Source organism: Bufo bufo, chromosome 9, assembly GCF_905171765.1.
Source record: "Bufo bufo chromosome 9, aBufBuf1.1, whole genome shotgun sequence".
NCBI classification, from domain to species: Eukaryota; Metazoa; Chordata; class Amphibia; order Anura; family Bufonidae; genus Bufo; species Bufo bufo.
In genome coordinates this window covers 17105872-17121304 of record NC_053397.1, presented here as the reverse complement: position 1 = coordinate 17121304, position 15433 = coordinate 17105872, and positions in this window count along the sequence as shown.

Sequence of the window (15433 nt, the reverse complement as noted above, 5' to 3'; positions counted from 1 at the left end):
TTGCGTGTAATGAGTCTATCTCATGTGTTAGTTTCACCTTTTAAGTTGAATAGCTGAAATAAATGAACTTTGCACAATATTCTAATTTTTTGAGTGTAGTGTCCCTTAATATAGAGGGGAAAAAAAGAATCCGCACAAAAGTATCAAATAAAATGGCTGTATCATTATTCTAAAAATTAAAAAAGCACAACTTCTGACACAAATATATAGTATTTTGCAGATTGCTTTTTTTTTTATTTTTACAATGTGCAGATAGTACTGTACTACTAACCCCTCCATCCACCCCTACATACAGGGTAATACAGCGCACATACCTCTTACCTCCAGTGACGTTTCTTTGATGTAGATGTTCTCTTTCCTCATCTTCTCCTTTCAGACCTTCAGACCATTTTTCAGCCATTTCTCGTCTCTGAAGTTTGACAAACAAAATTTTAGTTTACTACTTTTCCATCATCCTCCCATTTTCTGGATAAATCATCCTGCCACCCCCAATACTGTGCCGCTGTGCTCCCCAATACTATACTGCAGAAACAGATAAACCCCCTGATAATAGTAGTACCATGCAGATAGTGCTCTTCAATAATTATTGGCACACAGTGCCCTAAAATAACTGTGCCCAGCAAATAGTGCCCCTGACACTAATAGTGTAAACATAAAGTCCCCCAAAAATAATTGTGGTAAGCTGATCCTGTGCCAAGGTGCCCGCACAGTAATAGTGCTCCTAAAAGTCCCACCAATAGGAATAATTCTCTGCTAGAGCGCACATGGTAGTAATAGTGCTCCTACAGTGCCCCCAACATGTCCCCACTGTGCCGCAGAAGTAATAATGCTCCCATAGTGCCCATACTAGTAATCATGTTCCCCATAGACCCCCAGTAGTAATAAAGCCCATCATAATTCCCCCCAGTAGTAATAATTCTCCTTATAATGTACTAGTGCAAAAAATAACCCCTTTTAATGCCCCCAATTGAGCTAATGCCCCCAGTAAATGCCCCCATAGTGCTCCTCTCCCCCCTTCTTCTTAGTGCCCCCCATAATGTACCAGTATAAAATGCCCCATATATAGTGCCCCAGTAGATGCCCTCAGTGCACCCCATAATTTGCAAGTTTAAATACCCCTTCTTAGTGCCCCCCATAGATGAGCCCATAGTACTCCTCTCTCCCCTTCCCCATAGTAACCACCATAATGTGTTCCAGTGTAAAATTGTACTGTACAGAGCCCCCATATAAAATACCCCTTCTTTGTGGCCTCAGTAGATGCCCCTATACAAAGCCCCCCATATAAAATACCCCTTCTTTGTGGCCTCAGTAGAAGCCCCCACTGTGTTCCTCTCCCCCCTTCCCCCATATAAAATGACCCTTTTTTTGTGGCCTCAGTAGATTCCCCCATAGTGCCGCCAATAATGTACCAGTAAGAAGTGCCCCCATAGATGCCCCCACAGTGCCCCCCAATCATGTGCCAGTAACAAGTACCCCCATAGATGCCCCCCAATCATGTGCCAGTAACAAGTACCCCCATAGATGCCACCCAATCATGTGCCAATAACAAGTGCCCCCATAGATGCCCCCCAATTATGTGCCAGTAACAAGTGCCTCCATAGATGCCCCCCAATCATGTGCCAGTAACAAGTTCCCCCATAGATGCCACCCAATCATGTGCCAGTAACAAGTGCCCCATAGATGCTCCCCAATCATGTGCCAGTAACAAGTACTTCCATAGATGCCCCCAATCATGTACAAGTAACAAGTACCTCATAGATGCCCCCCAATCATGTGCCAGTAACAAATACACACATAGATGCCCCCTAATCATGTGCCAATAACAAGTGCCCCATAGATGCCCCCAATCATGTGCCAGTAACAAGTGCCCCCATAGATGCCCCCAATAATGTGCCAGTAACAAGTGCCCTATAGATGCCTCCCAATTATGTGCCAGTAACAAGTGCCTCCATAGATGTCCCCAATCATGTGCCAGTAACAAGTGCCCCCATAGATGCCCCCAATCATGTGCCAGTAACAAGTGCCCCCATAGATGCCCCCAATCATGTGCCAGTAACAGGTGCCCCCATAGATGCCCCCAAATCATGTGCCAGTAAGTAGTACCATATAAAAAAATAAACACTTATACTTACCTCCATCAGGCTGGCAGTGATGTGATACAGGCCTCTTCCAGCCTGTGTCCCGCGCTGTACGGCTCAGGCGGCCTGCACCGGCCTCTGATAGGCTGCAGGCCTAGCGCCTGCAGCCTATCAGAGGAACAGGGAAGGAAGACGCCTCTCCCTTCCCTGCCCCACCGCAGCACTTCCATCTGTATCGCTGTCCTGAGGACGGCAATACAGATGACTATGGAGGCGCTCATCTCCCTGTGCCCTGTTGCCGCCCCCCCCACTTGTCACCAGAGCTGCGCCGCCTGGGGCCATCGTCTCCCTTTGCCTAATTGGCGGTGCGGCCCTGCTAGCGCCCGGGGCAACGCCCCCCACGCCCGCTACTCCGCCACTGGCCAGCGGGGCTCAAGAGGCAGCTGCCCCTTTTGCCCTGCGTTAAAGATGGCCCTGGTTACTCCTAGGTACTTGAATGTGTCTACCACCTTTAGCCATGCCATTTGGGAAGGGCCTGTCCAGTCTGCTCTGCCTAGAGGCATGTATACTAATTTCTCCCAATTAATTCTTAGGCCTGAGTATTCCCAAAATTCCCCAAATTCTATGCCCCTTTTGATGCAACCCATTATCTTATTGGACTTGGCAGCAGCTGCCTGACACTGGTTTCTACTGCTTAGTTTGCTGTTCACTTGAATTCCTAGGTCCTTTTCCATGTCAGTGTTACCGAGTATCATTTAGTATGTACTGGTGACTTGCATTATTCCTTCCCATGTGCATAACCTTATATTTGTCAGTGATAAACCTCATCTGCCACTTCTCTGCCCAAGCATCTAATCTATCCAGATCCCTCTGTAGCCCTATACTGTCCCCTGTAGTATATATACAGTATACTGTCCTCTTCCGTGTTAATTACTCAGTTTACACAGTTTAGTGTCATCTGCAAAAATTTATATTTTACTGTGCAAGCCTTCTACAAGATCATTAATAAATAGATTTAAGAGAATAGGGCCCAGTACTGACCCTCTGAGGTACCCCACTAGTGACAGTGACCTAATCTGAGTGTGTACCGTTAATAACCTCCCTCTGTTTTCTATCATTGAGCCAGTTACTTACCCACATACAGTGTATACACTCACCTAAAGAATTATTAGGAACACCTGTTCTATTTCTCATTAATGCAATTATCTAGTCAACCAATCACATGGCAGTTGCTTCGATGCATTTAGGGGGGTGCTCCTGGTCAAGACAATCTCCTGAACTTCAACTGAATGTCAGAATGGGAAAGAAAGGTGATTTAAGCAATTTTGAGCGTGGCATGGTTGTTGGTGCCAGACGGGCCGGTCTGAGTATTTCACAATCTGCTCAGTTACTGGGATTTTCACGCACAACCATTTCTAGGGTTTACAAAGAATGGCGTGAAAAGGGAAAAACATCCAGTATGCGGCCGTCCTGTGGGTGAAAATGCCTTGTGGATGCTGGAGGTCAGAGGAGAATGGGCCGACTGATTCAAGCTGATAGAAGAGCAACGTTGGCTGAAATAACCACTCGTTACAACCGAGGTATGCAGCAAAGCATTTGTGAAGCCACAACACGCACAACCTTGAGGCGGATGGACTACAACAGCAGAAGACCCCACCGGGTACCACTCATCTCCACTACAAATAGGAAAAAGAGGCTACAATTTGCACAAGCTCACCAAAATTGGACTGTTGAAGACTGGAAAAATGTTGCCTGGTCTGATGAGTCTCGATTTCTGTTGAGACATTCAAATGGTAGAGTCCAAATTTGGCGTAAACAGAATGAGAACATGTATCCATCCTCTGATGGCTACTTCCAGCAGGATAATGCACCATGTCACAAAGCTCCAATCATTTCACATTGGTTTCTTGAACATGACCATGAGTTCACTGCACTAAAATGGCCCCACAGTCACCAGATCTCAACCCAATAGAGCATCTTTGGGATGTGGTGGAACGGGAGCTTCGTGCCCTGGATGTGCATCCCTCAAATCTCCATCAACTGCAAGATGCTATCCTATCAATATGGGCCAACATTTCTAAAGAATGCTATCAGCACCTTGTGGAATCAATGCCACGTAGAATTAAGGCAGTTCTGAAGGCAAAAGGGGGTCCAACACCGTATTAGTATGGTGTTCCTAATAATTCTTTAGGTGAGTGTATATAGTTATTATGACCCTTAGTCATTAGCTAAAGTAGATAAAAAGTATAAACAAGAAGCTGCATTTAAACATGGAGAGGTAAAGAAGACCACCACTCTTAGTTTTGCAGGATAGCCCATGGAGTAAGGTATGTTGGCTTCTCTCAGGCGTCTCTTGACATCCGTGGCGCGTTGTGCTCCATGAAAAAAATCCGGAAAGATGGAGACCCTGGCGTTGTCCTATTTGATTTCTTGCCATCTTCTGGCTAGAGCCCTGTCTCTATCTTTGCAGTTGAGAAACCTTGCAAGCATGGGTCGGGGTGGGGCCCCAGGTGGGGGAGGTTTTGCTGGTACTCTATGAGCCCTTTCTACCGCATAAGCCGGAAAAAAATTTGCATCTGGGAAAAAGTTCTTTCATCCAATTTTCTATAAACTCATTCGGTGTGCGGCCTTCTGCTCTTTCAGGCAAGCCGATGATTCTGATGTTGTTTCTACGGAGCCTATTTTCGAGGTCATCTGCTTTCTGCTTCCAGATCTCCACTTTAGTGTTAAGATCAGATATGGATCTGGGAACAGTGGCATTTCCCTGTGAGAGATGTCTTACATGCAGTAATGGCTTCCAGAACTTGGGCTGATACTTGTGAAAGAAAACCGAGTGCTGGGCCCACAGGTACAGAGGGTACACGATGCCACACAGACAACGGTTCTTTCCTAGCAATTGAGTTTACTGAACAATATAGTGAACATAAAGCTGAGAACATATAAAACAGATTGGTACACAGAAAATAAACCAACAGTGAATTTAACACAGCCTAACAATAAACCAGTAAATGTGATGTTTTCCCCAAAGTCCATTAAGCAGCCTAGCTGCACTTGTATGTTCCTGGAAGAGTTCCTCGTTGGGTTGCACCCTAAGTATTGAGCATTACTATTTGTAATCCACAGGTAAATGTCTGTCTCTTAAATCAGACTTCACTATTTGTAATCCACAGGTAAATTATGTATGTCTCTTAGATTGCAGCCAGTGAGATAGGAAGGTGTCAGCGTATGAGTCCCTTATGGCTATGCATTAGCTTGCAGCCCGTGCACCGCAATGCAACAGTGTTTGGAGCGTATTTGTCTGTCCAAATGCCACTTTACCAGTGTGGTGCAATGTGACGCGGCAGAGCCGCACTTACAGTTCCTTGAGCAGGTTCTTGGTGCTTTAACTTATTTCCTGGTCCACTCCAGAACTGGATCCTACAGAAACGACACTCCTGGGGTCGTCGCTGCAAACCTCCTCTTCGTGCTGTCGCCAGTCTTCACTGTGAGCCGGTCCATTCCCTTCCAGAATCTGCAGAGAAGCTCTCTCCTGGTCTCCAGCAGTACCAAGCACAACCTCCGTCTGTTCATATCCTGCTCCTCTCGGCCCCTCCTCCCCTTACAGGGAGAGTGTGATGCAATAAGTCAATTGCTAAGTGCTGTGTCAAACCTGCATATACAGCCTGCTATCACGCTTGTAGGGGTACACAAACAGCATTAAATTAGCTAATTACCAACTTTGCAAACAAAACAGGTTATTAACTTTACTCTTAGACTTTTGGCATGTTATCCTTTGCTGCCATCTACTAACCAAAGTGAGATATTGCAGTGATTATACAATTTACACCTGCAGAGTAATACATTTAAGGTCCCTTGCCCCACATCCTTACACTTGCTTAAGAGTGAGCTCATCATGATCCCCCTCAGAGGAAGTCATAGAACCGATAAATCTGATGCAGTACTAGCGCTGGTGTACATATTCCACTGTGGTAGAGGTGACCGCAAGTGCTTATCTGGTTGTTTAGCAAATTCTCGCAATTTTTTGGTGGCGATTTGTGTTTTTTGCGGCCCCATTGTTATATCAGGATAGTAGTAGGTAGACGGTTGGTAAAACTGATTCCGGGGCTCTGGTAAGCGTAGTGCGTTTTCTTATATAATAAAACTGCTGGTGGGGTCAGAGGATGTTTTCCCTGGAGTTATCTTGTGCTCCTATAGGAGGATCTATAATCTGTGTATAGGATCAAACAGTCTGAGATTGCGTCCCTAGTGACTTTACACAGGAGGCTTTGACTGCACCGTGTCATGTTGAGGGTTCTGAGGGCACTGCTTAGGCTGGAGCTTGTGCTGATCTGAGCACTTTCCCCCTTCCTAGGGCTTCAGAGAAGCCAGTAAGATGGCCGACTAATGGGGGCCCGCAAGTCCAGCTGAACTCCTTCCTCCAGTGCGATTATCTTGCCCGCCGATTCCCGATCCCCTCCCCGTGTTTCTCACCGGGTCAAATGCGCTCGGAGCACTCTGTAGGACCGCCGCCCAGATCTCTCCCGCGGCACACGTGGCTCAGCTCCCGGCACGGCTCTCTCCAGGCTCCCTGCAGGGTGAGGTTGCTATATGCTTGCTTCTAGGGCACAACCAGGAGTCTAACTTGGCATTAAATGCCCGTTGTTAATCAGGATTTGTCCTGTTCTGCAGCAGATTCGGGTGGCATCACTCTCATCAATAGACAAGTCGTTACTATTTAAATGGTAGCTCTGCTTGGATAAACTTTGCCGTGTGTGTAGCTGTGACCAAGCAATTGTCATCGCACCACTACATGTAGTGTCCCACTTATGTGTGTCTGGGCCACTCCAAATTGCTATATGCCGTTTCATGTCATCTTACACTAGTGATTGTATTTTCCTTTGTCAGTGCTGCTAAATTCCTATTACAGGCTGGTGAAATGCATTACACACTACCAACACTAGAGGTCACTGTAAAACCATTTATATAGCTCAGACACAGGAAGTTAGGGAGATTTTTAGGAGTGAGGAGTTAGGAGGAGAGGAGGTGAGACAGACTTGTCTCTGTTATCCTGGGCCTTGTCCAGGAGGTAAGCTACTTGAACTTTTGGAATCCAGAAGCAGGATTTAGTAATCCTACATTGTAGAGTCAAGGCCAGGCACTACTTAGACTATAGTTCAGACAACCTTTTCAAAGAATGGAGCAGAGAGTTTGCCTGCCATGAGGGAGACCACCCTTGGGTTGTATAATATTAGTACCAGAGGATCCATATTATTGCAAGACTGAATAGCCAGAACAAGATCAGGAACCAAGTAAAGTATCATCATCACCCCTGCATAAGATAACCTGGAACCTACATACATCACCTCGCAGAGCCTGCTAATTGGGATTTGCAGCTTTATCATCTTTACCAACTTCATGTAAGACAAAGAACTGCTATTTAATGCTACTTGTTGCAAGACTACACGTTACAAGTAAAGTTCCTGTTTGGTTCAGCTACTGCCTCTCTCATCATTCTACTCCATCTCCTAATTGGACCTTACGGTGCTGGCGTCACGAACACATAGGCCCAGCCACCAAAGCACCCTAAACATGCCCACTACCATCAAGGGCACCTCAACTTTGATCTAGCTGTTGTTCCCTGCAATAGAGAGTTCCCCGGAGGATTTCGAGCTGTCTTCCCCTCCACTGCACACTGGCCCAGGGAGCTACGGAAAAGTGAGTACGACTACTACCCTCACTCGGCACACCATTACACTCACATACTCCCTCTGTGGCCTGGTACGCTGCTTACATAGTTAGAAACTGGCCAGTTCTGGATACAGAAACCCTTTGTGTAACAATCAGGTAGGCTGGAAATTCATTTGTTTTGTTCTGCTTAATTACATATACTCCAGTCACATCCAGAGCTTCTTTCAAAACTCTGCTAGTTTCCATGGAAAACCGACTGCTTAACCACACTCTGCAAACATTGCATGCCATTCTATAAAGGGCGCCATTACAGATCAGGGGCATGTGTGGTTTATCCAATTCGGTGAGTAGCAGATGCTTGGTTACATTGGCGCTTGCACAGTTCGTTACCGGACAGCATTCTGATAATTGTACTGTAATTGCAATAAGCCGAGCCCCTGTGTGTACCGCATGACCGGGACTCATTTTTTGTATCCACTAAAAGTAACCAATGCAGATTTCTATTGTATCACAGCAAGCAGAGTTCTTAAGCTATGCAAGACATTGATACAAAAAGTATTTTTGAATGTTTTTTTCCCTGATTTTCTTTTTTAATCAGCTTCTAAAATGATCATTTATTCCTCCTTCAAATACATTTTTCCCCCAAAGTAAAATATAGGAGACTTACGTGCCGTGTATCCTCTGGTATCCTTTGCTCCAGAACGATTCACCATCCTATTCCCAGCTCATCCCATTATATACAGTGCAGGGGTGGGATCAATCAGTGGAAGAAGCACGTTCTCGTCTGTATAATATGTTAACGAGGTCTTGTTAAACTGCTGATCCTTGAAGACATCTTCTATGGGAAGAACTCTTACCTCTGTCCTGTTTACGATTGGGGCCAGTAAGGAACACAAAGGCCAAGGGTTCAATCCTGGGAGCAAATTCCTAATACGAGTGAACATGGTTGGAGGGGGATATGCATTGAGGTTTGCAAAAAAAGCTTTCCTCCACCTCACTTCCAGTCCGGACTGGAGCCCAAGCTAAATTTCTTCATTTTGCAAATATAAAATATCTGTCTGGAGATCTGGGTATCACCATGCATTACAAGGACAGCCCATTGATTTCAATGGTCACTGTGTAATTCTTCATTTCCCCTGTGGCGGCACTGCAGAGAAATTGAACATTTGCTGCCAGGTTTTCCCACAGTTTTTTTTTTTCCATATCTGATTCTGGAAAGCTTAAGCCCCCTTTACACGGGCCAATTTTGCAGGCGATTGTCGGGAATGCAATAATCTCCTCCACAGTATGGGGAGAAGTGATCGCTAATGCCATCGCTCTTCTCTATACAGTCTTGTTGTTTGCCGGCAACAGCTTGATCTGCTGCCGGCATTTCGCTCGTTCATCGGGTAATCGGAGGCACCTTTACAGCGCCGGATAATTGCTATTGACAGTCCCTATGAACACTTATTAACAATCATCTGGCTAACAACTGACCATTTAGTGACAAACAACAAAGGCCCTTTTATATGGGCTGATGGTCAGAACGCGTCCCGATAATTGCTCCTGATAAGCGCGACGAGCAGACATTTGTTTGTCGGGTGTTCGTATCCTTCCTTGGCGCCAACAATCATCTTTGTAAGGCAGCACATCACCCTATGTAAACTCGGGATGTGCTGTCAACATCATGTATAATGAATGGGGGATAAATGATCGTAGCAACGATCGTTCGTACCCCCTTGTGTTTGAATCGAGTGTGTAAAAATGAGCGCCAATTGACTTGTATATCGTTGATCAATGCTCTTTCAGGGGTGAAATTGCCACATGTAAAAGGGCACTAAGGCTACCTTCACACAGCATTGAATCTAGTAAATGTGAATGGCAGTTGTATGGTTGCACCGGAGAAGAAATTAGTAATATGTATAATTGTCCCAGGGGGCTACTCACTTCACCCAAAAGGGGGGTAACAAGGTTAGAACATGTACTTGTCCCTACACCTCTCGCACTGGGCTCGCTTATCTGTATTCCAACAGTCATCCAAGGAGGCAACAGGATCTCGACTGGCAGGATGAGTCCTTCTTGTGTACTCAACGCGTTTTGGGGAGATGCGCTCCCCAAAAAATTATTAGCTATTAAGGGTTATAGCTTAATTGTTTTTACTGCTGATGAAGAGGAAAGCATCTCTCCGAGTGCACAATGGAGATTGATCCTGCCAGGTGAAATCCCGTTGCCTCCTTGGATGACCAACAGATAGGCAAGCCTGGAGTGAGAGGAGTTGGGACAAGTACACATGCTGACCTTGTTACCCCTATCTCGTGTGGAGTGTGTCCCTCCTAGGACAATATAATATATTACTAATTTCTTCATTTACTAGATTCTTGCCGTTACGGTGCGTGGGTTTCCACCACCAGAGTTATTTTCCACTGAGAACACTGCCTATTGGTGCCCAATTCCTTTGAGGTTTATTAGATGACTATTGGTCTATAATTTTTTCCCCCTGGTTCCAATCTATTGATTATCCTAGTAGCATATATCTTGTTTTCTCCCCTTGCGTCCTTACCTTACTTTTTTCCTTTCCTCCCAGAGTCTAGAACCCCATTTTAATTTTTATTTCCGCACAACTTTACAAGAGTTCTGAAGGCAGATCTACCCAGGGGTGCACAACGTTTTCTGGTTGGGGGTACATTGTCAGCCTGAGCCAATTCTAAGGGCCGAAAATAAAACTTAAAGGGGTATTACCAACTGAAATACTAGATTTATGGCCGATGGCCTTATAGCCTATACATACAGTATATACCATAAATGTCTAGTTACACTTCTAGTACTCCCATCTAATGGGAGAATGCATGAAAGATACATGTGAGCACTGGCAGCCACAAAACATAGACATACATGTCTGTTACCAGATGGTTGGGGGCCGCACAGAATGGTATCAAGGGCCGCATGTGGCTCCTGGGCCGCAGGTTGTGTACCCCTGCATTAGACAGAAGCTGGGGATCGGATGCTAATATAGAGAAGTGTTGGAGGTTGTTCCCCTGCATTAGACAGAAGCTGCAGTCCTCTGTCCCAGTGGTTAACAATTAATGCACAGTCCATAGCACAGGGCAGGACATTTCAGGCCCACTGCTCCCAGTATGCACAAAGTTCCCAGTCTACATGCAAGCTATAAATCAGTCACAAGGTTTCGGAAAATCCTGTGTTTACACCATTGCTTTTGTACAGCGTCACCTCTTGAAAACACCTTACTATCACGGATGAGGTATGGGAGGGAACACCACACCGACAACAGGAGGGATGGGAAAAGCCACTAGGCCTCAACGCTAGGGAAAGGGTCACCACCTATAGAACCCTACTCCTTGCCCTCAATCCTATCCATATGGGCACACCTTGAAGGTAGGAATGCCCATACACCGGAACCTGGAGGACCTGGACACCCTAAAGAACCCTGTGGGTATTGGCAGGGCTTGAGACGACCCGTTCCTTCCCAGATGAAGGAACCAGCATCTCCCTGAGGCCTAGTAACAACAGACACGGGGAGAGACAACAAAACACAAAGAAATTAACTTCTGTAGAGAGATGGATGAACAGAAACACCAGAGAGGACAACACACCAACTCTTCCAAAACTAAATGAAGCTATCAACCGCATAGCCAGAAGGGGAGGTCAGACTATATAGGGGAGGTGTAATGACCACTAAGTTAGACTTGAAGCAAGGGGTGTGGTCATGACAACAACAACACAGAAGCAAGAGAGGCTGTTATATCCCTTCACATGCAGCCAGACTCTTCCATCTTCTGACATCTGTCACGGAAGGGACCGTGACACTTATGGAAAATGCATGGTCATGAACTGTTCCTTCTGCAAAAATAGCTCAGAAATGGGGAGGGGTTTGCAATAATCCAAGAAACGAGCAGACACTTGTCAGGTGATCCCATCCTTCATGTGGCACCGACAATGGTCGTTTGTAGTCAGCACATCACCCTATGTAAACTGGGGAGGTTCTGTTGATAACATATTTAAAGGGGTTATCCAATCCCTATAATGACCCCCAAAATGTCCAGGTCCCTCCTCTAGACTAGAGCATACTTATCTGCTCCCTGGCACCCGTATCCCTCTGGATCCCTGCATCTCCCCGTCAAAACATCCGCCAATGGGGGGAGCAGCCAATAGCAGACATTGACGATGACCAGCCTCCCTAGCATTGCGGGTGCGGGTCACTGGCGCCGTCTGCTATTGGCTGCTCCCCCCGTCGCAAGATGTTTTGATCCACGCAATGAGGAGATGCAGTGGCGGCCATTCAGGGATTCAGAAGGACGCAGGTGCCAGGGAGCAGGTAAGTATGCTCTAGAGGAGAGGCCCGGGCATTCCGGGGGTCATTATAGGTACTGGATAACCCCTTTAAAGAATGGGGATGAATGATCGCAGCAACGATCGTTCGTACCCCAATCTATTTGAATCAAGTGTGCAAAAATGAGCACCAATTGACTTGTATATTGTCGATCAATGCTCAATTGAAAAGGACAAGATGTAACGCACACAGTTTGTAGTCTGTATTGAGAGCAACACATATGTTTGCATTGAATCTGTACAGTTTGAATACAAAAAAGAGAAAGACTCAGAATGGTGTAAGATAATAAAATAAATCAATCATTACCGATCCCCTGCCACTCCCGTTCCAACATCTCATAGTCCCCAGCCGATCTCTACTTTATGGGGGCCCTCCTCTCAACACACAGGAAATGATGGCTCAGACAATCACTGGCCGGTGACCAGCTGAACGTTCATTGGCTCTATCTATGAACGGAAGGTCTGATTTATACTCCTAGAAATAAGGATATGCATCAACACATATTTTCCCTAGTTGCATTAGATGTAAAAACTCGCACAAGCTCTGGATTTCTCACGTGTGAACTAGATTAACGAAAACGAATGGCACACATGATCAGAATATAATATGTAGCACTACAGTGCTTGTTTCAGACCAAACAGGAGTCCCATTCCCATGTGTGAATGGGGCAGCAGGTTGAGCATGTGTACTGCAGCTTCATCCATTCTCTTATGGGACTGCTGGAGACTGTCGAATGCTGCACTCTGCTGTCTCCGGCCATCGACCTGCAGTTCCATTCAGCTGGGGGAACAGGACCCTCCTTCTCGGGATCAGAGGTGAAGCCCCAATGATCACATAGCTATCCCCATCCATAACTTTTAAGCTTGCCAAAACACCTTTAAATGATTAAGGCCTGGCTTCCTGCAGACACCACTAGAGGGAGCTAGCAAAAACATTCATTATTGCATTCAATGGAAGCTGTATTCTTCTGCAGTACATCCAACCTAATGGTAGTAGCATCACATTTTTAGAGGACAAAAAATAGGATCAAAGCCTATAAAGCAGTGACCTAAAACCAGAGGCTATGTAGCTGTTGCAAAACTACAACTACCAGAATGGTGGGGGTTGTAGGAGAGCGACAGGTTGGAGGCCACTGCCCTATAACTTCAGTTGTAGCCTATAGAAGTCTTTGATAAAACACAGACAAACTTGGTTTTACAAGATTTTATTGTCAAATCTGGAGCTTTTACAATTTTACAAGAAACAAATGAAATAACTTTTTTTTTGCTTCATTTTTCGACCAAATAAAAAAAGAGACAAAAACAAATTCCCTATAAAAGAAGATCTGTCCCATAATCTTCTGCAGTTATTATAGCTTTTACCCTCATGCCTCCAGGGAGCGTAGCTATTGGGGGTGCAAAGTTAGCAGTTGCACCCGGGGCCCTGGAGGCTCAGAGTTCCCTCTGCCACATGAGAAGACACCAGTATTATAAAAGTCATATAGTAGGTGGTGGCCCTGTTACAGATTCCAAATTGGGGCCCAAGAGCTTCAAGTTACATAGTGAATTCACCAATTCTATTCTCATGAACAATTAGGTTAATCCCCCAAAAATGGCTGCCTTTATTGCACACCAGGATGATCCATTCTGGAGGTCTCTTTAAAGAGAACCCATCACATTGAACATGAGGACCAATATTTGGGCAGCAGGTTATAGCGCAGGAGGAGCTGAGAAGAATGATATATAATTTCATCAGGAGAACTTGTAATTATATATTTTTTTTATTCTGACTCGTTTTGGGTTTAAAAGTCCAGTGGGAAATACTATCAGTGAGATCGGGGAGAACATACCAACTCCATGCAGATGTTGTCACTGGTTGGATTCGAACCTAGGACCTCAGCGCTGACCATTGCTAACCACTGAGCCACCGTCCTGCCCCCGAATAGATGTCCATCACAGAGTAGAACTGCCCACTGGACTCCTAAACCTCAATCACAGAGTAGAACCACCCACCGGACTCCGAGCAAAAATTAAAAAAAATTCAAGTTCTTCTAAATATGTTCCCACTAAAAACCTTATATCAATCTGCTCAGCTCCTCCTGCTCTATAACCCGCTGCCTGTAATGTGATGGAATTGCTTTAATCATAGATTGTAGGAGCCATATTGGGATTCACCGCTGCCTTAAAAACTCTCAGTAATCACTGCCTGTATCAGTATATATGAAGAGCGTGAATATTGAGTCACCCACTATTTCTAGGCTACTAATCATACTGAGGAACTGCCCAGCAATGGGTCTCCTTTCAATTCCTTACTCAATAATTTTACTGTAATTTCCCTTGAAAAAAAATGTGTGCATATAAATGACGTATAAAGTTTAAAAAATATTTTTTTTCCCTACATGTGAACTAGAATACTGCAGCTTTGAGAAATCTACTCTCTCCATTTTTCTTCCCTGTATGGGACCATAAAAAAAAATAAAAAAATTATGAAAAAGAAAATGCTGAAATAAACCCCTTAAATTTCCTATATTCCATTACAATCTTGTTTAAAAAAATAATACAAAAAACTGTTTTTTGAGTCTTTTTTTTTTTTTGGTGATCATAAACAGCATTTATCAAAACACAAAAAAACAGAAACAAAAACCCCCCAAACCGCTTACAAATGAGTCACGTCAGTAAAATAAATAGGCCGTAGTATAAATATGCGTAACAAATAGAATTTTGAGATTCAATCTCTATATACAGTCTGAAAAAATAAACAGGTTTGTTCATTTTTCTGTTAAAACAACAGATAACAAAGAGGCAAGAACAAAACACGCCAACACCACACGCACACGTAGATGTATGCCGATATACACACGTATATGTTAGCATACTGCACCATTTTCTGAGTTGCATGAATAGTTTTATTTATACGCTGGGTTACTTCTGCTTTCTTTTTACATAATGTCCATCTGACGGAGCCGGAGCCTTGCGGCACACAACATTCCGGTGTTCTTAATCGTCATGGCAACATTGATACATGCAGACATTTTGGCAACAGTAATTTAGAGGGATCGGGATGGAGGAACACTTGCATTTTCCCTTGTCTGGTTTCCTCGATGGCCACGCAAGAGGCGGCAAAAAGGTGATCCCCTTGAAAAAGAATTTCCGTACTACTTCGTTAATATATTTTTGGTTTAAAGTGCACTTCCACTTACACCCCATCTCTCTTTTATGTTAAAATGCATTACTGGGCCACTTTGTGCCCAAGTTGGGTTTTGATGTGCCTTTTCAAAAATTTCTGTGGATGCGGAAACAATCAGCAGGCAGCCTAGACAGCAATTAGGTTGAATGATTATATTGTTGATCTGATGGCCAGGAAATGCACATATCTGGTCTGA